At 38.1% G+C, this 24444-nt stretch overlaps 1 long non-coding RNA gene across 1 annotated transcript in view; it reads left to right on the top strand.

Moving 5' to 3' along the window:
- Window positions 1-24100, top strand: part of LOC147915382 (uncharacterized) — a 76337-nt gene extending 52237 nt beyond the window's left edge. Inside the window, exon 7 of the long non-coding RNA XR_015553974.1 lies at window positions 23667-24100. This is a non-coding gene — a long non-coding RNA (uncharacterized LOC147915382). The remainder of the gene's footprint in view (window positions 1-23666) is intronic.
- Window positions 24101-24444: the final 344 nt, after the last annotated feature.

The following is a 24444-nucleotide window of genomic DNA, read 5'->3' as shown; positions in this document are numbered from 1 at the left end:
ATTACCCCTAACCATTCTCCTCTTCACCCAGCACCAGCCACACTGGCCTCCTTTTGCTTCTGGTCCTTTATTATTACTTCTCTTTACAACTCTTATCACTTATCTCTTCCATTTCATATTTTAAGCATCAGCTCAACAATCATCTCTCTGTTCTCTCTGTGTTCAAGTGACCTCTGTCTTAAAACACCAGTTATTCTCTATCACGCCATATACCTTATTGATTTTGCAACATATATGACAATGAAAAATTATTTTTTTCATTGTTGTTTACTTGTGCATTGTTTATTTCTGCCACCATAATAAGATTTTAGGAAGCTTCTCTATCTTCTTTACCTCTGTAGTCCTTAGAACAATACCTGGCTTAGAGTAGCTGCTCCCTGAATAATTATTATTATTTTTTTTAATTTTGTGTTTATTACAGTAACATTGGTTTATAACATTGTAAAAATTTCAGGTGTACATCATTATACTTCTATTTCTGCATAGATTACATCATGTTCACCACCAAAATACTAATTACAACCCCTCACCACACACATGTACCGAATTATCCCTTTCACCCTCCTCCCTCCCCCCTTCCCCTCTGGTAACCACCAATCCAATCTCTGTCCCTATGTGTTTGTTTATTGTTGTTATTATCTACTACTTAATGAAGGAAATCATAAGGTATTTGACCTTCTCCCTCTGACGTATTTCACTTTGCATTATACCCTCAATGTCCATCCATGTTGTCACAAATGGCTGGATTTCATCGTTTCTTATGGCTGAGTAGTATTCCATTGTGTATATATACCACAGCTCTTTATCCATTCGTCCCTTGATGGGCACTTAGGTTGCTTCCAAGTCTTGGCTGTTGTGAATAACACTGCAAGGAACACAGGGGTGCATGTACCTTTACAAATTGGTGTTTTCAAGTTCTTTGGATAAATACTTCAACACTGGAATAGCTGGATCATATGGTAGTTCTATCCTTGATTTTTTGAGGAATCTCCATACTGTTTTCCACAGTGGCTGCACCAGTTTGCACTCCCACCAGCAGTGTATGAGAGTTCCCTTCTCTCCACATCCTCTCCAACACATGTTGTTTCCTGCCTTGTTAATTATAGCCATTCTGACGGGCTTGAGGTGATATCTAATTGTAGTTTTGATTTGCATTTCCCTGATAGTGATTTTGAACATCTTTTCATGTGTCTGTTGGCCATCTGTATATCTTCTTTGGAGAAATGTCTGTTCAGGTCTTTTGCCCATTTTTTAATTGGGTTGGTAGTTTTTTTGTTGTTGAGATGCATGAGTTCTTTATATTTTGGAGATCAAGCCCTTATCAGATGTATGGTTTGCAAATATCTTCTCCCAATTGTTAGGTTGTCTTTTCGTTTTGTTGATGGTTTCCTTTGCTGTGCAGAAGGTTTTTAGTTTGATGTAGTCCCATTTGTTTATTTTTTCTATTGTTTCTCTTGCCCTGTCAGACATGGTGTTTGAAAATATGTTGCTAAGGGCCAGCCCTGTGGCTTAGCAGTTAAGTGCATGCACTCCGCTGCTGGTGGCCCGGGTTCGGATCCCGGGCATGCACCGACGCACCGCTTCTCCGGCCATGCTGAGGTCGTGTCCCACGTACAGCAACTAGAAGGATGTGCAGCTATGACGTACAACTATCTACTGGGGCTTTGGGGGAAAAATAAATAAATAAAATTATAAAAAAAAAAAAGAAAATATGTTGCTAAGACTGATGTCGAAGAGCGTACTGCCTATGTTTTCTTCTAGAAGTTTCACAGTTTCAGGTCTTACATTCAAGTCTTTAATCCATTTGGAGTTAATTTTTGTGTATGGTGTAAGGTAAGGGTCTACTTGCATTTTTTTGCATGTGGCTATCCAGTTTTCCCAACACCATTTGTTGAAGAGACTTTCTTTTCCCCATTGTATGTTCTTGGCTCCTATGTCAAAGATTAGCTGTCCATAGATGTGTGGGTTTATTTCTGGGCTTTCGATTTTATTCCATTGATCTGTGTGTCTGTTTTTGAGCCAGTACCATGCTGTTTTGGTTACTATAGCTTTGTAGAATATTTTGAAATCAAGGAGTGTGATACCTCCAGCTTTGTTCTTTTTTCTCAGGATTCCTTTAGCTAGTTGGGGTCTTTTGTTGTTCCATATAAATTTTAGGATTCTTTGTTCTATTTCTGTGAAAAATGTTGTTGGAACTTTGATAGGGATAGCATTGAATCTATAGATGGCTTTAGGAAGTATGGACATCTTAACTATGTTAATTCTTCCAATCCAAGAGCATGGAATATCTTTCCATTTCTTTGTGTCTTCTTCAATTTCGTTCAGAAATGTTTTATAGATTTCGGTGTACAGATATTTCACCTCTTTGGTTAAGTTTATTCCTAGGTATTTTATTCTTTTTGTTGCAATTGGAAATGGGATGGTATTCTTAATTTCTCTTTCTGCTACTTTGTTGTTAGCGTATAGAAATGCAACTGATTTTTGTATGTTGATTTTGTATCCTGCAACTTTACTGTATTCGTTTATTACTTCTAAAAGTTTTCTGGTGGATTCTTTAGGGTTTTCTATATATAAAATCATGTCATCTGCAAATAGTGAGAGTTTCACTTCTTCCTTTCCAATTTGGATCCCTTTTATTTCTTTCTCTTGCCTGATTGCTCTGGCTAGGACTTCCAGTACTATGTTAAACAGGGTGGGCATCCTTGTCTCGTTCCTGTTCTTAGAGGGATAGCTTTCAGTTTTTCACCATTGAGGATGATATTATCTGTGGGTTTGTCATATATGGTCTTTATTATGTTGAGGTACTTTCCTTCTATACCCATTTTATTCAGAGTTTTTATCATAAATGGATGCTGTATCTTGTCAAATGCTTTCTCTGCATCTATTGAGATGATCATGTGATTTTTATTCTTCATTTTATTAATGTGGTGTATTACTTTGATTGATTTGCAAATGTTAAACCATCCCTGCATACCTGGAATAAATCCCACTTGATCATGGTGTATAATCTTTTTAACATATTGTTGTATGCGATTTGCTAGTATCTTGTTGAGGATTTTTGCATCGATGTTCATCAGTGATATTGGCCTGTAATTTTCTTTTTTTGTGTTGTCCTTGTCTGGTTTTGGTATCAGGGTAATGTCAGCTTCGTAGAATGAGTTAGGGAGCTTCCCCCCCTCCTCAATTTTTTGGAAGAGTTTGAGAAGGATAGGTATTAAGTCTTCTTTGAATGTTTGGTAGAATTCACCAGGGAAGCCGTCTGGTCCTGGACTTTTATTTTGGGGGAGGTTTTTGATTACTGTTTCGATCTCCTTACTTGTGATTGGTCTATTCAAATTCTCTACTTCTTCTTGATCCAGTTTTGGAAGGTTGTATGATTCTAAGAATTTATCCATTTCTTCCAGATTGTCGAATTGGTTGGCATATAGCTTTTCATAGTATTCTCTTATAATCTTTTGTGTTTCTGAGGTGTCTGTTGTAACCTCTCCTCTTTCATTTTAGATTTTACTTATTTGTGCCTTCTCTCTTTTTTTCTTGGTGAGTCTAGCTAAAGGTTTGTCAATTTTGTTGATCTTTTCAAAGAAGCAGCTCTTGGTTTTATTAATTTTTTCTATTGTTTTTTAGTCTCTATTTCATTTATTTCTGCTCTGATTTTTATTATTTCCCTTCTTCTACTGATTTTGGGCTTTGCTTGTTCTTCTTTTTCCAGTTCCTTTAGGTGCATTGTTAGATTGTTTATTTGAGATTTTTCTTGTTTGCTGAGATAGGCCTGTATCGCTATAAACTTCCCTCTTAGAACAGCTTTTGCTGTATCCCATAAATTCTGGCATGTCGTATTTCCATTTTCATTTGTCTCCAGGTATTTTTTGATTTCTTCGTTGACCCAGTCGTTGTTCAGTAGCATTTTGTGTAATCTCCACATATTTGTGGCTTTTCTGATTTTCTTCCTATAGTTGATTTCTAGTTTCATACCGTTGTGGTCAGAAAAGATGCTTAGTATTATTTCAATCTTCTTAAATTTATGGAGACTTGTTTTGTGGCCTAATATGTGATCAATCCTGGAGAATGTTCCATGTGCACTTGAAAAGAACGTGTATTCTTCAGTTTTTGGATGGAATGCTCTATATATATCTACTAGGTCCATCTGTTCTAGTGTGTCATTTAAGGCCAATGTTTCCTTATTGATCTTCTGTTTGGATGATCTATCTGTTGGTGTAAGTGGAGTGTTAAAGTCACCTACTATTATTGTGTTACTGTCTATTTCTGTTTTTATGTCTGTTAATAATTGCTTCATATATTTAGGTGCACCTACATTTGGTGTGTAGATATTTACAAGTGTTATATCCTCTTGTTGGATTGTTCCCTTGATCATTATGTAATGCCCTTCTTTGTCTCTTTTTACAGTTTTTGTTTTAAAGTCTATTTTGTCTGATATGAGTACTGCTACCCCAGCTTTCTTTCATTGCCATTTGCGTGGAGTATCTTTGTCCATCCCTTCACTTTCAGTTTGTGAGTGTCTCTAGGTCTGAAGTGTGTCTCTTGTATGCAGCATATATACACGTCTTGTGTTTTTATCCATTCAGCCACCCTATGCCTTTTAATTGGAGCATTTAGTCCACTCACGTTTAAAGTAGCTATTTATAAGTATGTACTTAGTGCCATTTTTTAACTTTTTTTTCTCAGTGTTTTAGTAGTCCTTCTCTGTTCCTTTCTTCTTCTATACAGAATTGATGGTCTCTTTAGTTTGACCTCTGTCTGAAAGCTCTACTCTTTAACTCCCCTCCTCCCTCCTTTTATGTTTTTGATATCATATCTAACCTCTTTTTTGTGCATTTGTATCCGTTACGTTCTTATCATGGAAATAGATAATTTTTCCTATTTGTGGTCTTCTCTTTTTCCCTTAAAGTAGTCCCTTTAACATTTCTTGTAGCACTGGTTTCTTGTTGACGAACTCCTTTAATTTTTGCTTGTCTGGGAAATTTTTGATCTTTCCTTCCATTTTGAATGATAATCTTGCTGGGTAGAGTATTCTTCGCTGTAAGTTTTTTCCTTTTAGCACTTTAAATATATTGTGCCACTCTCTTCTAGACTGTAAGGTTTCTGCTGAGAAGTCAGCTGATAGCCTTATCGGGTTTCCTTTGTATGTAACTTGACTTTCTCTTGCGGCTTTTAGGATTCTCTCTTTATCTTTAATTCTGAACATTTTGATTATGATGTGTCTTGGTGTGGGCCTCTTTGGGTTTATCTTGTTTGGGGCTCTCTGTGCTTCCTGTACCTGGATGTCTGTTTCCTTCCTTAGGTTAGGGAAGTTTTCATCTATTATTTCCTGAAATAGATTCTCGGCCCCTTTGTCTCGCTCTTCTCCTTCCGGGACACCTATAACACGGATGTTAGTGCGCTTGATGTTGTCCCAGAGGTCCCTTAGACTGTCCTCACTCTTTTTAATTCTTTTCTCTTTTACCTTTTCAGCTTGGGCAATTTCTTCTAGTCTTTTGTCCAGCTCGCAGATCTGTTCTTCTGTATCCTCTACTCTGCTTTTGAGTCCCTCTAGTGAATTTTTCATTTCCAGTATTGTATTCTTCATTTCTGATTGGTTCTTTTTTATATCTTCCATTTCTTTGTTGACATTCTCACTGAGTTCATCTATTCTTCTCCCCAGATCAGTGAGCATCCTTAACACTCTTTGTTTGAACTCTCTGTCAGGTAGGTTGCTCATTTCTGTTTCACTTAGTTCCTTTTCTGGGGTTTTGTCCTCTTCCCTTACTTGGAATGTATTCCTTTGCCTCCTCATTTTGCCTCTTTCCCTGTGCTTGTGTCTATGTATTAGGTAGGTCATCTACGTCTCCTGCTCTTGGATAGGTGATCTGATGTAAGTGATGGCTTAGGAGGCCTGCCGTGTGCTTCCCTCAGTTCTCAATGTTCCAGGGGTGACCCCTATGTGGGCTACGTGTGTCCTTCTGTTGTGGCCTGTTTGCTCTCCCTGTAGGTGCCCAGGGAGGCCGAGTTATGCTCCTGGCCAGCTGTTGTAATGCTCAGCTGCTTGTAGTTGTTGTGGGCCCTTCAGTCTTTTTATCAGGTGTGGGGAGCCCCAGCACAGTTGGCTGCAAGTTCTCATACCACATTTGTGTTGCAGTATTTCTTTTAAGTGAGTAGGCTCCCAGAGTGGCAGGTTGTTAGGCTCAGGGGCTTACAATTGTTATAAGCCTCCAGCCTTTAGGTCTCTTGTCAGCTCTCTGAGGATTGCAGCTGGGTGGGGCTGGCCTCAGGCACAGGAGCACCCAATTGTTTCAGGCTTTGGAAGGTGGGGCAAACCCCCTATTTGGGTCTTTGAGAAACACAAGTCTTCTGCAGCTCACAAGCCCTGCTGCCCATAGGTCCACACACACAGTCAACACAGTCCTGCCCCGTGTGCATGCCCTGACCTCCTGAAGCGGACCCAGTCCCTCCACGGCGGGAGCCCCACACACTGCACCACCACCCCACACTCTCCACCCGCTCCCTGTGCATGTCCTGCCCCGCTGAAGTCGGCTCTGTCGCCAGGCTGCAGAGAATCCAGTCACCAATCTATGCAGGCCCACAAGTTGTCTGAGGGCTTGTTGTTGGGTGGGGCCAGTCTCTAGGGTGGGCTGCCTGCCCTGGCTGAGCTGGATTAAATCGGTGCTCTAGCGGGTGGGGCAGACCTGGGCTAGCAGGCCCCAGGGAGAACTCCAATGGCGTCTGTGTTAGCATGCCACACCAGGCCACAACAATGGCCGCTGCCAATGTCCCAGTCCCTGGAGAGGTCTCACCCCTCACCGAGATGCACTCAGGGCCCATCAGGTGAGTCTCTTTTCACCACAGCACTGTGCACCTTTCTTTCTGGTGATTTTAGGTTGCTTTCTGAAACGGGTGAGTTTGCGCGTGGGCCCTTTAAGAGCCGGTTTTAGTTTCTTTGTGAACCTGCTTTTCTGGGGGTACTCCCCAATGTTTTAGTAGCAGGCAAAGTCAGATATTATGCCGCTGGTGTCGATTGTGCTGGGTCCACAAAATGCCCACAGCGGGGGCGCTCCCCGGCTCAGGGCCCCGCGCCTCCAGGGAGGGCTGCGTACCTGTGCGCTGCTCCCGGCGGCCGTGAAGCTGGCGGCTTGTGAAGGCGGCGTTTTTCCTCTCCAGAAGGGAGTTTCTGCCTCTTCCACCTCAGTTAGGATTGTCCGTTGTTGCAGGAGTTCCTCTTATCCAGTTTTCAGTTCTGTCCCAGGGGTAATTTTTCCACGAGTAGTTCTAAATTGGTTATGTCCGCGGGAGAAGGTGAGTTCAGAGTCTGCCTACGCCGCCATCTTGACTTCCCCTCTCCTGAATAATTATTGAATAAAGAAATTTTTGAAAGGTCTCTAAAGTTTTCTCCAAAGTTCCAAAAAGTTGTAAATAATCTATTATGTTGCTGAAATAAAATCTAATTTCTCAAGTATTAGCATTTGTAGTAAAAATGATTTATTTTCAGTTTTATGTTTTGATTTCATATATAGTACAGCCAGTTATGTTTTATTGCAAGTCTAAAGCAGTTCTGTTATATCCTAGATCACATAGGTTTTATGAGCCTTCCAGGAAGCCTAAACTGTATTTATTACATTGTTTCTGCATGAAAATGTGGTCCATGGTCCAAGTAACAAAAAGTTTACTTTCCAACAAACTTTGAGTTCAAAAATAATTTTTGCATTAATGACAATCTCTATTGAGTTCTGAGCAATCATTAAATTTTCAGGTCAGAAACCAAGTTTCATCAAGAACATCCTAAGATTCATGTAGCAACCATATTAAGCCCTGTTTTCAGAAGCAGGCAAGATGTAAATGGCAAATAGGTAAATATAGTCCTTATATATGGAACAAGGAAGATGTATAGTGTTTAACTTCAGCCTCATGTTGGGTACATTCTGATCTTGACATTGGATTTGAGTGCAATACTCCAAGCACCTGGACAATCAGAAAGGCAGTCCTTAAATGGATCTCTTTACTACAGACTATCCAAAAACACCATTAAAAAAGAAGATATTTATTGGTACATGTTTGCTAGTTGTTTAAAAACAAATTTAGGGTTGAGTCCCATTCAGTTTCTTAAAATTCATCTGAGAGAAGATGTAGATATTCTCCTCTATGCTAAAATAATGTTTGCTTTTGTTTGCTATTCGTATTTTTCTTTGATATTTATTTAACTAGTTTGTGAGATTAATACTATTTAGCCCAAATATTTTTACTTTATTAAATAATTGTTTTATTTTACTTTATTTAAGTGAGAGTTTTTTTATAAAAAATGAACAGGAATTTAACATGTTTTTTCTGGCCAGGAATTAAAATGTAATTTACACAAACACAGATAATATCCAAATTTCTGTATTAATAATCACAAAGTCAGTGTTATTCCAATAAAAAATTATATAAATTTAGTGTCTCTCAGGGAAGTATTAAAAATATCTCCATGTTCATATATCAGCAGAAGTCTATTTATACTTGTTACTCTTAAATGGATTTTATTTTCCCTAAAGTTCAGCAAAACAATTTGATCTTTAAAAATGTTGGAGAAGAAAGAAAATGAGTTAAAACTGTGTTATAATAAATGAACACTGCAAATTAAGATTGTATGTGTGTGTGTTCCTCATATCATTAAAATACATTTTACCTCCTGCAAGACTAACGTTAGGCATAAAACTTTCCATAACAGGCTGTATTGGTCAATGTGTCCCTGGAAGAAAGTGTTTTGTATCTCAGAGGTAGCATAAGTACCATTAGATGTGATGTTGCTATGGTAACTGCTCTCTCTCTTTTTTTTTAATTGAATAGCATAGTAAGTAGTCTTATAAAACCCACCAACCCATAACTTTCTAGCGCCTCAAGGCAGATTTAGCTTAAGCACCTTCTCTTTGTCTTTATTTTTTTCAATCTAAGGGATTTAGGTGTTTGGCTGTACCTGTTTTATGAACTGATGTGCCTTGGAACTTAAACCTTTGGTTTGTTGACCACAGATAATTTCTAAATAGGAGCTCAATGTAGTTGTATAATCAAGAAAAGAATACAAAATTTCACCTGCCAGAAAAACAAAGCAAATTACATAAAGCCATGTCTATAAAACTCAAACTGAATAAGACCCCAGTATTTGATCATCTGATTTCACCAGAACTTATTTACACCTGGCACAGTGCAAAGAAATCATTCTAGATACACGAGAGCCACAAAGAGTGTTGTGTTAAAATAAATCTTGGGCAATAGGCTCACCTATTTCAGTTTAAACGGAAATTCTCCTGGGATTCAAGAGTCTGGTTTTCCTTTCTGACTCAAACACACACCTTGCAAAATATCTATGTCTTAGCGCAGAGATATTGCACGGGGTCAAATAAAATCTCTTGTAACTCCCTCCCCACTCCCTTTGCCTCCTAGAGACAATAATTCTTTCTGGTTATTTTGCTAGTTCTTTATGTTTAAACTGTTAGTAAATCTCTTTAAAAATACAGTTAATATATAAGAATTTCTAGTGCTCTGTAGGAAAATAGAGCTGTTATAAGCTATTCTACCTGTGGAAGGGAGGACATTGTGATATGATTAAAAGGTCATTCCAATAATATTAATCTAGTGTCAACAAATACCCTCTTCCCACTGAGTAACATTATGACTTTCCAAAAGACTGCATGGATAAGGACAATTAGAGATAACTGTCTGTAAGTTTATATTGGGTAGTGACCCTTCACAATATCAAAGAAACAAAAAGTTGAGAGTTTAGAATTTACCTTGTCCAATTTCCCATGCATTTAGAGATCCTTTTCATAATATTACCTAAAGTTAATCTAGAAACATGTTTCTATCTAATCTCTCAGTGCTCCTAAATTTTGATGCAACTCAAATACAGTTGATGATTACTTTCTCAAATTTGTTAGCATCTTTTTACTAGGTGAATAATTTAGTTTACTTTTAGGCAGTGAATAAATACCATAGGAAAGTGAGTAGTTATGACAGCTTACTCTTTGCAGGGTATTCCTCTGCTAAAGTCAGAGAAAGCCCAGAGGAAATAAAGGAATTGGAAGAAGGAATTAAGTATGAGAATGAAATGTACCTATAGTATCTTTGGAAGAAGAACATCACACTGAACCGAGGGTGTGGAGAACACTAGGTGAAACATATTGGGAGATACTCCTCCTTGGGTCTCTTTGCTTTTACTGTCTTGCTGAGTATGCAAAGAATTCAAGCCCTAATCAATCTTTACCTGGCTATTTTTCAGTGTTGTGTTTGCAGTGAGCATCCATAAAGGATGAGATAACGTCTCTGTGACAAAGAGCAGGCTTGCTTACTACTTGCTATAAAATAGCAGATTTCCAATCTCCATGTTCCTTGGCTGCAAGGCAAAGCCACTGCAGGTGTAATATCAATATGGGCTTTCTGCATCACCCCTGTGGGACATGGGGGCCAAGGGGTAAAAGATCCCAATTTCAATGTTCCTTGGCTGTAAGGCAAAGCCACTGCTTTGGTGTAACATCAATCTGGGCTCTGTGCATCACCCCTGTGGGACATGGGGGCCAAAGCATAAAGGCTGCAAACATGCTGGTGTTTATGCTGCTTGCTTTGTTGTAAGTAATGAAGTCCTTTGTCTCTGATTCAGGAGTTTTGTGTCTTCTGGCAGCGTCTGTGAAGCAGTAACAGGCTTACTTATTACCCTCTAAGTAGGGTAAAATCCCAGACCAGACAGGAGGAAGTTGAATTAATCTACCTCTGCATTCTTTTGGGATAGCATTAATAGACCACCAAAGCTAACCTGATTCTTGCCAGAAAAAGAGGGCTATAATTTAATTATTCTAAATCTGAAGCCATTATCTTTGTAGTTGTCTTAAAAACAAGTAAAACTTTTTTAAAAGCACATATAAAACAGGGAAAGGATAGCACTGCTCAAAAGTATGTATTAGTTCTTTAACAAAATGAGGGTTTTTTCCCCCTGAGGCAGGGAACTTTTAGACTAACATTATTCTGCCATACTATTTGGAAGAGAATTTTGGACCTTTTACCACCTATGTGTTTATAGTATAAAGTAATTTTGAATCCATCATAAGCAGAATCTTCGCACAGTTTACAGACTTTGTCACCTTCTCACAGAAGTTGCACTTGTGTCCTTACTGGATTTGTTAGGCAACTCAGTCTTCACACGAAATGTCAAATGTATCCCTTCACAGATATCTGCTTGGCGTAAGTATTGTATACAATTGGTAACAGGCCAACTGTCCTCTTGATCAGAGCAGATAATCTGGAATGCACTGATGCTCCACAGCTATCAAATCCACAAGTGGGAGAAATAATATCTAGGAAGATAATCTGAAGAACACGCAGGCAATCTATTTCTCTAAACCATCATTTCTCAAAATTTTTTTTAATTGTCCCCTTATAGAGCCTTTGTACACATTCCTCCCTTCCTCCAATATCCTCCCTGCTCCTAGTGAAGTTTGAATACCAGAGGTATACGGTATATATGTCTATGTGCTGTGGCCCTGTGGAAGGCAACAATCACTTTAATACCTAAGGTTTTATGCCTCCCAAGAACCAACTGTCACCCCATGTTGGATGATATTGCCCATGTTGAAAACTCATGCTCTAAATACTCTAAGAATCTATCCCTGGACTCAGCTGTATATTTCTCTGCCTGCTCTGTTTTATTGTCTCTCAATAGTCTTTTATTTTTTACTGCCTTGTGCTTTGGAGTGATGCTTATATTTAGCAACGCCATAAGAAATAGCACCATGAAACTACTGTAAGACTACTAATAAACTGGTCATTGGAGGCAGCATAGCACAATGATCACAAGTTGCATCTGACTATCTGAGTTTCGATCGTGACATTACCACTCACTGGCTCTGTGACCTTGGCCAAGTTAGTTAGCATCTCTAAGTCTCAGTTTGCCCACGTGTCGAATGAAGATAATAATATTATTCAAACCACGGCTTATTATAAGAATTAAGGATAAAATGCATGTCAAGTACTTGACCTAGAGTAAAATGTTCACAATATTAGCTCTTATATACATACAATTATGCAGGGTCCTCTCCACAGACTCTGAGTAGGATGTTCTTGTGATCGTACTATCAAGAATAGTTGAGTGATTGATTTCATCCTAGGAATAGATATTGAGAATAGTGATTGATCAGATTTCCTTCTTTTTACCATCTTATAGAAAGTTTAAAGTCCAATCTGAATTCTGCCCATATCAAGTACATAGTAATTCATAGTATGTATTTTATTCCTCATGCCAAATTATGCTCATACTCGTACTTTCCTTTCTTATTTAACATGGATATTGGGGTTGTAAAGACCTGTGTTTGAGTCCTGCATCCATTACTCATTAACTGATTAACTTCAAGTGAATTCTTTCACTTCCTTAACATTCCTTGTTCTCATTTACAAAATGAGGTCAATATTGGTACATAACTAATAGGATTGTTTTAAGGAAAGTGCCTAGTACCTAATGAATAATAAGAATTCTTTAAGTTACTATTTATGTTATGTTGTTATATTTTTTGTATCTGTGTAAACCCTTATAAATCTTTTTTATTTCCAGTAATGAGATGAATAAATAAAAATATACCTAGAATGTTGCTGCTATGGTCTGAATGTTTGTGTCCCTCTAAAATTCATGTGTGAAATGTGACAGTGTTAGGAGGTGAGGCCTTTAGGTGGTGCTTAAATTATGAGGGTGGGGCCCTCAAGGATGGAATTAGTGCTTTTATTAAAGAGACCCATAGAGCTCCCTAGCCCCTTCCACCATGTGAGGACATCATGAGAAGTCTGTGACCCAGAAGAGAGCCCTCGCCTGACCATGCTGACACTCTGATCTTGGACTTCCAGGCTCTACTAGTGTGAGAAATAAATTTCTGTTGTTTATAAGCCACCCAGTCTGTGATGTTTTGTTATAGCAGCCTGAACACATTAAGACAGCTGCCATGACAACAATGCCCCCTCTATCAGGATTTAGGGTCTCAGATATTGTCTTATACTGTTATTCAAGCCTCCTTGACTAGGAAAGGAGAGTCGAAGTGGACCCAGCGCCACTCTAGTCATCATTGTAGATCCTTATGTGCAAGTCCCCAACTGTGACATTGACCTATGGCCTGTGGAGGAATGAGAATGAGAATTTGCCCAGTACAATGAATGGTTTAGTAGGTCAAGCCCTAGAACCAAATTTGGATATCTAGACACTTGCCCTGCAGATCCACACAGCTTCATTTGTGACACTAGGCAAAGCAACCTAAGCATCCCCATGCCTGTCTCTCACATCTGCTAATAGAAAGAGTTGTCTTTTTTGTGTGCTTGCCTCCCAGGGTGTGCACTAACATCTGTAAAAGTCCTCAGTCTAGATTAAAGTCTTAGCTTCCTCACTTCATTTGTGTGGCCTCGACCAAGTTATTTTGCCTCCTTGGTTTCTCATCCATAAAATGGAAATAATAATATTCATACATGCTGTGAGACTGATGTAAGTGAACGTATATATAAATATGTAAAATATTGTGCCTAGTCCATGGTAGACACTTTGTAAATGTAAATTTAACTCATTTCCCTTTTCTTCGTGGGAGAATCAGGGGTTTCAGATTGACCTTCAGGTTAATAACAGAAAAGATAAAGGATTCATTTTCATATAATGAATATATAAAGGATTCATATAATAATCTCTATATTGCACTCATTTAGCCTAGTAAAAATAGACCTCAATACAAGGCCTAAAGACAAAGTCTCTACCCATAACAGTTTCTTGCTTGTCTCTTTTCAGAGAAGTTTGACTCTGCATGGGATAAATTATGAGGGTAGGTATGAATAGAGAAAAGGAAAGAGGGAGGGGACGTAGGTTTTTGATATTTTTTCTCCTTGTTAGCAGTGGTGCCATAAGGAATGTAGTTTCTGAGAGCCCATGTGGTCAGCAGAATTCTAAGATGATCCCCAAGGATCCACATCCATGTATAACTCCCTCCCTTTAACTGTGAAAGGAGCCCTTGAATATGATAGGACATCTCTCCAATTAAGTTACATAGCAAAAGGGATTTTGGAAATGTAATTTTGGTTGCTACTGAGTTAACTTTGAACTAATCAAAAGGGAGATTATTTGAGTGGGCCTGACCTAATCACATGAGCTCTTTAAATCTGAGTCTAGAGGATAAAGACAAACAAGGTCAAAGATTTGAAGCATGAGAGGATTTGACTTGCTACTGCTAGCTTGAATATGGAGGAGGCCACAAGGCAAGGAATGTAGGTGACTCTTAGGAGCTGAGAGCAGACCCTGGCTGACAGCCAGCCAAGTAAGAGGAACCTCAGTCTTACAACTGCAAGAAACTAAATTCTACCAACAACAAGAATAAGCTTGGAGGTGGATTTTTCCCCAGAGCATCCACATGAGATCTTAGTCTACCTGACACTTTCATTTCAGACTTATGAGACCCTGAGCAGAGAAACCAGTCATTCTATGCCCAGACTCCTGAGCTATGGAAACTGTGATATAATAAATTTGTGTTGCTTTAAGATGCTGGATTTGTAGCAATGTATTGCACAGCAATAGAAAGATAATACACCCTGGGTGATCTGTAATAGCTTACAGAGATGCCCAAGGAAGTGCCTAGGAATAGCCAGAAGCTCTATCCTATCTATTTCACATTAGCTCCATCACTCTTAGCTATTATCCTCTTGAGTTACCAGCCCTCAGATTTAGTGACTTCACTCCCACCCATAGCTTGGGAATGAGCTTCTGGGAGTCCCTCATTGGCGTAGCCCCTAATTCATTACTCAACATACCAGACTATTCTGAAGTAGTCAGTTCATAGCTTTGATTCTGTATCATTCATGGCATGCTCATTTATTTCTTCCTGCCTTTGAATGTCTTTACTCCTCTGCTATAATTATTTAAATCCTACTAGAGTCTAAGGTCCTGGGATGAAGAGACTCTTTTTTTCTTCTTTTGATCTTCTGTAGTATCTACTAGTGTTTGTAAACTAGATGTTCAAATATTGATTAAAGGAACAATAATATAAATCTTGCTTGTGCTTCAAGTCCTATTCCAATCAATAAAACATTTTATGATCTAGCATCCACCTGAAAGGTGGAAAGAAGGAATCGTAATAATGGATATACCACCAGAACAGAACCAGATACTGCACAGAAGGCTGCAATGGAAGTGGGAATACTTCTTTCTGGCAGAGAAAGGAAAGGCTCTATGCTCAAAGTTGTCAAGCAGTGAGAGCAAAAGTGGGCTGTGGGGTAGTTATTAAGGAATTAATTAACATACTCTCTATTAAACAACTGAGCCAGCAACGTCTTGGTACCCACAGCCCCACATCCATTCGTACAGCATGACTCACAGTCATATCCATCCTATGATACATGCAAAGAGCTGCCATTTAAGAAAATGGAACAATCTGCCAGGGGATAATTAGGGACCATAGGTGTAGGTGCTGGTACATGAAAAAGCAGAGCAAAGACTAATGTAAACCTTCCAACAGACAAGATATTTTAAAAGAAAAACAGATCTGACTAAGTGAGGAAAATGATAATGTGTCCTCAGAGTAATTTGTATTGGCTGGCTCCTCAACTAACTGCCTGCACTCTTTTGCTGTACAACTAAAGTCAATTATGTCACAAGGCACACCTCATGCACACGCACAAAGCCTGCAGTCAGCCTACCCTTTCAAGGGAGACTGTGGGAAAACAGACCACATAGATGCAGAGGAAAACCATACCAGTAACCTGCTAACATATGTTCAACTAACATTATGTTCTAAACTGTGTGTTTTTGACTGAAGAGGTAGGAGGTGTTTGTGAATGCTGGGACCAAGAAGGCCTTACATATGCAGGTAGAGTAACAGTATGAGCTAAGGCAGAAAGATGGAAAAGAGCACGGCATCTTAGAGATAGAATCAAAGTTATGGACCATCCACCACATCAAAACTACTCAGCCATTCACTAACAAATATAAATAAATAATCAAGGCTCACCAGACATTTGAGGAACACCTACAACAAGGGGGTTTATAAAATCAACAAGAGAGGGCTTATAAAAAAGAGTAATGGTTCTGGAAAAAAAACAGATAATTCAGAAGGGAAAGAGAACTTAAAAATTATGATTTCAGTATTCTCAGAGAGATTTGAGAGCCTATCTTATCCAGAATTGAACAGGATAAAAGAACTAGAAATAGTTCTTGGAAATGATACATATGGTTGTCAAAATAAAACATTGAATAGGATAACTGAATAAAAACTTGGACACAAGTTATTAAAGTTGGGATCTGAAAGATTTGTAGACGTTTATCTCTCCATGCACTTATGTCTAAGTACAGAAAGCAAAATGACAGAGATGAAAAACATGAGAGAAAATATTGAGACATGGATAATATTTATTAAAAATACATTAAGAGTTCAGATAGAAAGTTAAAACATACTGTTGAAGATGGAAAATTTCTCTGAGTAGAAGAAAGATTCACATCTTCAGGTTTAAAAAGGGCTATAAAGTAACAATGTATTCATTTATTATTTGTATATTCAACAAACATTTCTTGAACTCAGTTTATTCAGAATTTTGTGAATATAGAAATGAGTATCAAAAAGAGTAAAAAATAATTTTAAAAAATCTGTAGTAGGTAGTATTTTAAGATGGCCCCCAAGATTCCCACCTCTTTACGTACATGCCCTATATAGTCTCCCCTTGGGTATGAGGAGGGGCCCAGGACCATCATGGATGTAACTCTATGCTAGGTTACACTACATGGTAAAAGTGAAGGGATTTTGAAGATATAATTAAGGTCCTTAATCAGCCTGACTTTGAGTTAATCAAAAGAGAGATTATCTTAAGTATGCCTGACCTAAACAAGTGAGCTTTTTCAAAGGGGGCTTAGTACTTTCCTGAGCTCAGAGACTGGAAGGAGAAACTCTCTCTTTCTCTTGCTGCCTTTGAAGAAGCAAGCTGTTGTGAATTCTACAGCTTCAAGAAAATGAATTCTGCCAACAACCTAAGGGACCATGGAAGTAAATTCCTCCCTAGTCAAGTCTCCAGATGAGAATGCAGCCCACTAAACACCTTGATTTTAGCCTTGTGAGACCTTGAGCAGAGAATTTAGCTAAGACTTTCCTGGACTTCTGACCTAAGAAACTATGGTATAATTAACAGGTGTTTTAAATTGCTAAATTTATGGTAATTTGTTGAGCAACAATGGGAATCCAGTACAATATCCACATTTATTATGGTGAAATTTCAGAACTGTAAGTGTAAAGGAAAGCTCCCTAAAGCTTTCAAAGGAAAATTTTAAAGTTATAAAAATTAGAATAACTTTAGACTTTTCATTAACAAAATAATATTCTAGAAAACAATGGAACAATTCCTTCAATGTTCTGAGGGAAAATGATTTAGAGCTAAACAAATGAGAGAGTGAAACAGACATATTTTTTGACATGCAAGGACTTTGAAAGTACACTGTCCATATGGTATGACTTGGAGAAAATTATAGACTATAAGATAAAAAAAAATCAATTTGACCTTTACTCTTGGAATAGTCTCCTTAGAGGAGTACACATGAATCTGTGCCAAATGTGTCACTTGGATCTGGAGTATTTGTAATATCATAGTATTGTAAATGCTGTTTATTGTTTTTCTTTTCACATTTTTATTGAGGTAGAATATATAGAGACTAATGAGCATCAAATTAGCTAATCTTCATAAGGTTTGATGAATTTTAAAGGTATATACACCTAAGTAACGACTACTAAGATAAAAATGTAGAACACTTCTAGACTCCCAAAAGGTGTCTTTATGTCCCTTTCCAGTCATCTCTCTCCCCACACAAAATGGTAATCACCATTCCCACATCTATCTCTATTCATTGGTATTGTCAGTTCTTGAACTTCGTCTAAATGCACTCTTATGATGTGTATTATTTTGCGCCTGGCTTCTTTTGCTGTGAGAGTCATGCTTATCATTGTGTTTGCCAGTAGTTCATTCTCTTTTCATTGCTGTGTAATATTTAATATATCACTTCATTTATACGCCACAATTTAGCTATTCTTCTTTTGGACATTTGAGTTGTTTTTGGTTTTTGGCATTATGAATAAGGCAGCCGTGAACATCCTTCCACAGTATTTTGGTGGATGTGTGCACTTATTTGCATATGGGCAAATACCTAGGAGTGGGATTGCTGGGTCATAGATATTTTTATTGTTTTTAACATTTACACTCAACCTATAGGGAAAACATTGAAGGCTCATATAAAGTAACAAAGTAAATGAAAATAACAAAAATCTTGGTAATTTAAAAGCAAGCTTAAAACTGACAGAAGAGCTAGGTGGAAAAAAATAATACTCCAGCCCATTTATTCATATCCACTAAACATTAGTCAGGATAAACTTTTTGAAATTCTATTCTGATAATGATTTGCCTCTGCTTAAAAACCATTAAGTGCCTTCCTCCTGCTCTTAGGATAAAGGCAAAACCCCTTAATAAAGCCTGCAAAGCTCGGCCTGCCTGGCCTTTATTTATCTTTTCTCTTACCCCTTTGCTCTTCCCAAATTTCTCCATTTGAGTCTCGCTGGGTTCTTCCATATCACACTCATCATGAGGTCTCTGCCACAGGGCCTTTACATGAGCTGTTCCTGTGCCTGGGATGCTCTTGTTACCATTTTCCACAGACTTAAATCCTATTCATCCTTCAGATTTCTTATCAAGGGTAACCTCTTCTGAGAAGCCATCCCTGACCTCCTTAATATAAATTCTCGTAACTATGAACTTCTGGGCAGCATTTGTCATTGAATCTTGTTTGTGTTATTATTGATTGATCTTTGCCTTTTTCGTTACGTGGTAATTTCCATGATGACAGGGTTTATGTCTGTTTTACTCACTGTTTTATTGCCAGAATCTAGCACAGGATTTGCTCAATGTGGGCACTCAATAAATATTTATCGGGCAAAAAAAAAAGAATCTTATATGGTGGAGATAATTTTGAAATTGAAGAGCAAATATCATTTTAAATTATGAATGTAATCACTTGAAGAATGGAAAATAATAATATAAATTGGAATGGACATCGGCGAAGACTCTAGTAAGTGAACTAAATTCCTCTTCTTTCCAGAATGAAGTCTATATAAGCTATCAAAAGCCCAGTACTTATAATTATGGTGATAATTACTACAAGAACTAAAATTAGAAACATTTAAATGTAATTATCTCTGGGAAATGATGCTGGGACTGGGAAATTGAGATTGGGGAGGTGGATTTTAACTTTAAAATTTTTACCCTTCTTTTTAATTTGTTTTGCTATATTACATTTATTATAATATAGAACAGAAGGCTGCGACTCAAGGTTACTATCCATTCCCAGCTTTAGAAAACTTTGGAAGACTGGGGAACCTAATTTGCATATGCACCTCTGCGCTGGGGGTTGAGTGTAGGGTAAGGCACGTGTGACTAGGTATTTGAGGTTGTGGACAAATTTCCTAGATCTGTTATAAATTCAAGCCTTCTAGGGTAAAGTGAAGTAATGAAGCCACAAACTGATTTGAAGACTATCAAGGGTGAAAACAGGTTTTAGAAGTTCATGTAGTAAAAAGTCCAGAAGTTAGCTCAGGCAATCAGGGATTAGGACAAAACCTCACTCTCCTGGATGGTTCCTCCATTTGCTCCCATGCTAATCACAGGTCAGGGAGTAGCAGTACCAAACCAAAATTGGCCAGCTATCACAACGCAGGAGTGGAAGAGAGGGAACAAAATATTAGTCACATTATAGGTTCCAAAGAGAAGATCTCAACAAGTGAACAGGAGCAAATATTTTTAACCTAACTGGTGAATCCAAACTAGAGATTAGGATTATTGGGAGAAAACCTGGTAGTAGAACATGGGGATTTGGGGGCAGGGTGGTCCATATTAATTCTGGTACACCATGACTGACGTACAGTCTCAGCAACTCTCTTAAAGGGCCAGGATCTTGCCTTCTGGGCTGTGTCACTGAACATATCCAGTGTATGCCAACCTGTCCCCTAAATTTCAGCACAAAGCAAACTCTGTTTTGAAGCCTTTCTGTCGCCCAAAGCCAGAAAAAAATCCCTTTCTCCTTCATCTCCCAACGCACTTTTTCCAAATTTTTATGGTATTTAGCACTTTATATTATGTACTCTGGTTTTGTATGTGCATTTCTTACTTCCCTCATTAATCTATGAGCTCACGAAAACTTGGGTATATGCATTCATCACAAGGACTGGCCATGGGCTTTGCACATCACTGGGGAAAGAAGATTCCAAAGCAGATTAAGGACTACCTGAGGACCCCAAGATGACAAATTTTGCCCACCTATTTTGAGACTGAATTGTCGCATCCAATGAGCCTTATGACTATGCTTTGATTAGTGTCACAGAATTCAGAATTTATATTGCCATATACTTGCTATAAGTATATACTATTATTTCCATTTATAATATTTAGGGGAATGGAAATGTTTTCTATCAGTGTTAACAAGTACTGCACATCTTTCTATGTCAGATATTTGTGTCAAGAAACTAGACGTTGATTTTCATTAATAAGAACTGAGACGATATTTGAATACACCTGTTTTTAATAACAATGGTTTGTGCAGGCTCCATAGTTTAAGCTACTTTCTAAGATTATATCATTTAAATCCTTAGAAAAGTTATAATATTCTTCCACAAAGGCAAGCTAAGACTCTACATATCCATTGTCTATAAACCTAAAATAGTAATGAAAATGTCTTAAGGAGAAGAAATTGAAGCAAAATTCATGCTATATTCAAAGCAAGCAATTTTCTGTGATTTTAAGTATATGCAAAGAAATTGTGAGTAACCTACACATTCAAGTTGTGATTTCTAAAAAATAAAGATGTGGGGTCTACTTATGTTCCAGGGAATTCCTTTTTTCCTCTTCTCTTAAGGCCATTATCTCTTTTTGTGTTATTATGGATAAAATTGGTTTAGAACATAAAAAACAGAATTGATATTTCCTTCTTGAATAATTCAGAAGATAATGTATGCAGGAAAGTTTTTCCAAAGCATGTTTGAGTATATACTTTTGGATTTTACTGGAAAACATGTCATTCCATTCAGAACTCTGAATTAAGATGCACTATTTTTTGCTGAAGGCTATTTTAAATTAGGCTAATAAATTGCTACTCTCTGCCTTGCGTGATAATGCATTACATTATCTACTGATGTACACGTATTGTTTGACTCTAATGGTGTGGAAATTAAATGTTAGACATGGGCCAGATGTTCCTATAGATGAGTATGAAGTATGACTCTGGCAAAGTTATGTCTCACTGGGATGAAGAGGAAGAAAGCAATAACCAACAACAATAACAACCACCTCAAAAAATATCCTCTGATATTGGTCCCTTGTAACAACTAACATCGTGCAAGCCTAGATCCTCTCTTAGTCCTTGACTTTGAGGAATGTTATAAATGCCAGCAGTATTTGCACCTGTTCATGAGGAAAGAAATCTTGTTTCCTAAAATATAGAATAAAATAAAATCGTGAATATAAAACTACCTGGAGGGGTGTCCAGAGACAGTAAATATTTATCATCTTCATTTGACAGACAGGAGCAGCTCAGAATGTTTCTCTGGATTGTGCACCCCGACATGGCGGTGAGATTTCCACGGGTCACCCCTCTGCTCTGTGAAGAGTTCACAGCAGGGTAGGAGGGATATGGGAGTTGAGGGAAGGGAAATGGCAAACAAATGGGCCTTTTGGTGAATTTTAATGAAGATTCCCTGCTGGCTTTAGCCCCACTGGAAAAAAAGGGGAAAAAAACCTCCATAATCTCCTATTCGAGGCTATTAGGAATGAGATCATAACTCAAATGGTAGAAACATGTGACAGGAATGAGGTGGGGGTGGGGAAGTACACAGGATGTTTGCTGCTGCTGTGTCTACTGATGCTAATCAGACTACCAATAATGTGTAGATACATCCTTGAAAATCATCAGAGAAGTTGTATAGGAGATGAATACATTGCATCATCATACCATAAATCAGCCACCCACTCATTGAAAAATGTTTTTGCAGATCTGTGCTCGTGGGTGTTAGGTGTGGGCTTCTGGACGCTTTGAGGTGGTATACTTTAGTTATGGATAAAAATTTTGGTGAAGAAGAAATCTATGGGCATGTTCAATAATATCGGAGAAGAACTGTGGAGAGAAACAAATTTAATCCAGTGAAAGGCTAGATCAGCATTTATAAGTATCTTCTTTTAAAAGAGCTTGCTGAATTCCAAGAGGAAAATCATGAGAAAATGTAAGACAAAGAGAAGAATTTATCCCTTTAAGAGTTATTTCAGCTGCAAGTGTTGCTCTCATTTTTTCCCCGCACTCTCTTGTGGTTTGCTTGAAATATGAGATAGTGAGGGATTCATTGCTTTGTGCACTAGAGGTTTTGTTTGTGTGCTTCTCTTCATTAACAGCGACATCTCCTCTCTGATTTATGTGAATTCATTGCTTTTTTCTTTATTTAGCATTGTTTCTGATTTTTAGTCCAATAAACTTTGATTTCTTGGGAGTTGCCTAACTTTTCTCTTTTGCTTTGTTTTTCTTTCTCTCTTATATCTTTCTTCATTATGTCACTTTTGAAAAAAAAAAAGTAGTGTTTTGAAAATCTTTTCCTTATTATTCACAAAGGTAAAGTAGTTGGGGCCGGCCTGGTGGTTATGTTCGCGTGCTCGGCTTCAGCATCCCAGGGTTCACGGGTTTGGATCTCAGGCGTGACCTACACACCACTCATCAAACCATGCTGTGGCAATGTCCCATATATAAAGTAGAGGAAGATTGGCACAGATGTTAGCTCAGGGACAATCTTCCTCACCAAAACAAACAAAAAAAAAAACAAATAAAGGTAAAGTAGTCAGTTTTTATCTCTCACGTGAATTTTCTATATAGATGAATGCCACACTTTTCTGGATCTCCTTCTCAAGCTAAACGTGAACAGAAAACTATTGTTTTCCCATTTTAAAATATTATTAATTACATACTCAATACGTTCATGGTGTCATCAGTTCCAGACAAATTAAAAGAGTCTATTCCTGCTTTCCCGGACCATTGAGGTGCATGAAATGATAAGTAACTATCTGGAACTCTCGCCTTTTGGATAAAAGTGTTTCCATTTCTCTTAATCTTGGACGTTTCCCTTCCTTATCATCTAATCAAATGGATTCTCATGATTCCTGAAACAGACTGTTGGCAGAATACCCTTTGATAGGTTGATGTTGGCATTTTTGTGCTTAACAAGCTTCCTGGTTTTTCTGCCAAAATAAAAAATTGAAAACCTCTCTCTCTGGAGGTTTTCTCTTTTTTTTCCACCTTGCTCCTTTTTTTATCTTAGAAAATATCTTGGGGCTGGCCCAGTGGCGGAGCGGTTAAGTGCGCGCACTCCGCTGCGGCGGCCCAGGGTTCTGATCCCGGGTGCGCACCGACACACTACTTGTCAAGCCATGCTGTGGCTGTGTCCATATAAAGTGGAGGAAGATGGGCACGGATGTTAGCGCAGGGCTAATCTTCCTCACACACAAAAAAAGAAAATATCTTTATTGATGAGATATATTAAATAGAGTCATTGAATAAGCAGAGCAAAAAGGGGGAAATGAGGGAGAACAAGGAGAGAAAACATGAGTTTCTGACGCTCTTGCTTGGTCATTTCTTCTAGACTCATACCTTCAGCACTGGCGCATTAAGTGGATGGACTCAGGAAGAAGGGAAAAAGGAGGCCACTTGGACCAACATTAGCCTCTACGAGAAGAGTCATCCGCAGAATCTAGACTAGTTCACCAGATATCTTATTGGGGTTGGAGACTAAATCCCTAATGGGATTTGTCCTCTGGATACACACGTCCTTTGAAGACCTAAAGAAGTAGACGACCACGGCAGGATCACATGGGAATCCAGGATCCTCAGTAATATTCAGATACTAAGCATTGTGTAGCTAGAATGGTATATTGGTAAAGAACATGAATTTGGGAGTTAAGCAGGCTTGAAACAGAATCACATCTTCACCACCACCTAGCTGTGTGGTCATGGACAAGTTGTTTATACTCACTCATCTCAGCTTTCTCATTTGTACAATAAATTGATTATAGTACCTACTGCATAGGATTGTTGTGATTATTAAATGAGATAATACACATAAAAATGTTTAACTTAGTGCCTAGTGCATACACTCTCAACACATGTTATCTGCTATGAGAAGAGCATTAAAAATAATCATAATCACATTAGTAAAGGTTAGCAAGAGAGATTATTTTTAAGAGCCCGGTCAGACTCTGGCTGTTTGGGACAGTCAGATAAATTCCTTTTTCTACTTTATTTCCCATGTCAGATTTATTATGATCCCTGTGAAATAGGTGTTGCAAGTTTTATCGGGTGATCATGACCATGCAATATATTAATTTGGGTGTAGTCAAAACAGACTCAATATTTTTGGAAAA

The sequence above is a fragment of the Ceratotherium simum genome, chromosome 13, assembly GCF_057802395.1.
Source record: "Ceratotherium simum simum isolate JZ-2026a chromosome 13, ASM5780239v1, whole genome shotgun sequence".
In the NCBI taxonomy this organism is placed as follows: domain Eukaryota; kingdom Metazoa; phylum Chordata; class Mammalia; order Perissodactyla; family Rhinocerotidae; genus Ceratotherium; species Ceratotherium simum.
The sequence above is the reverse complement of the archived record's forward strand: the minus strand, read 5'-3'. Positions and strand labels throughout refer to the sequence as shown.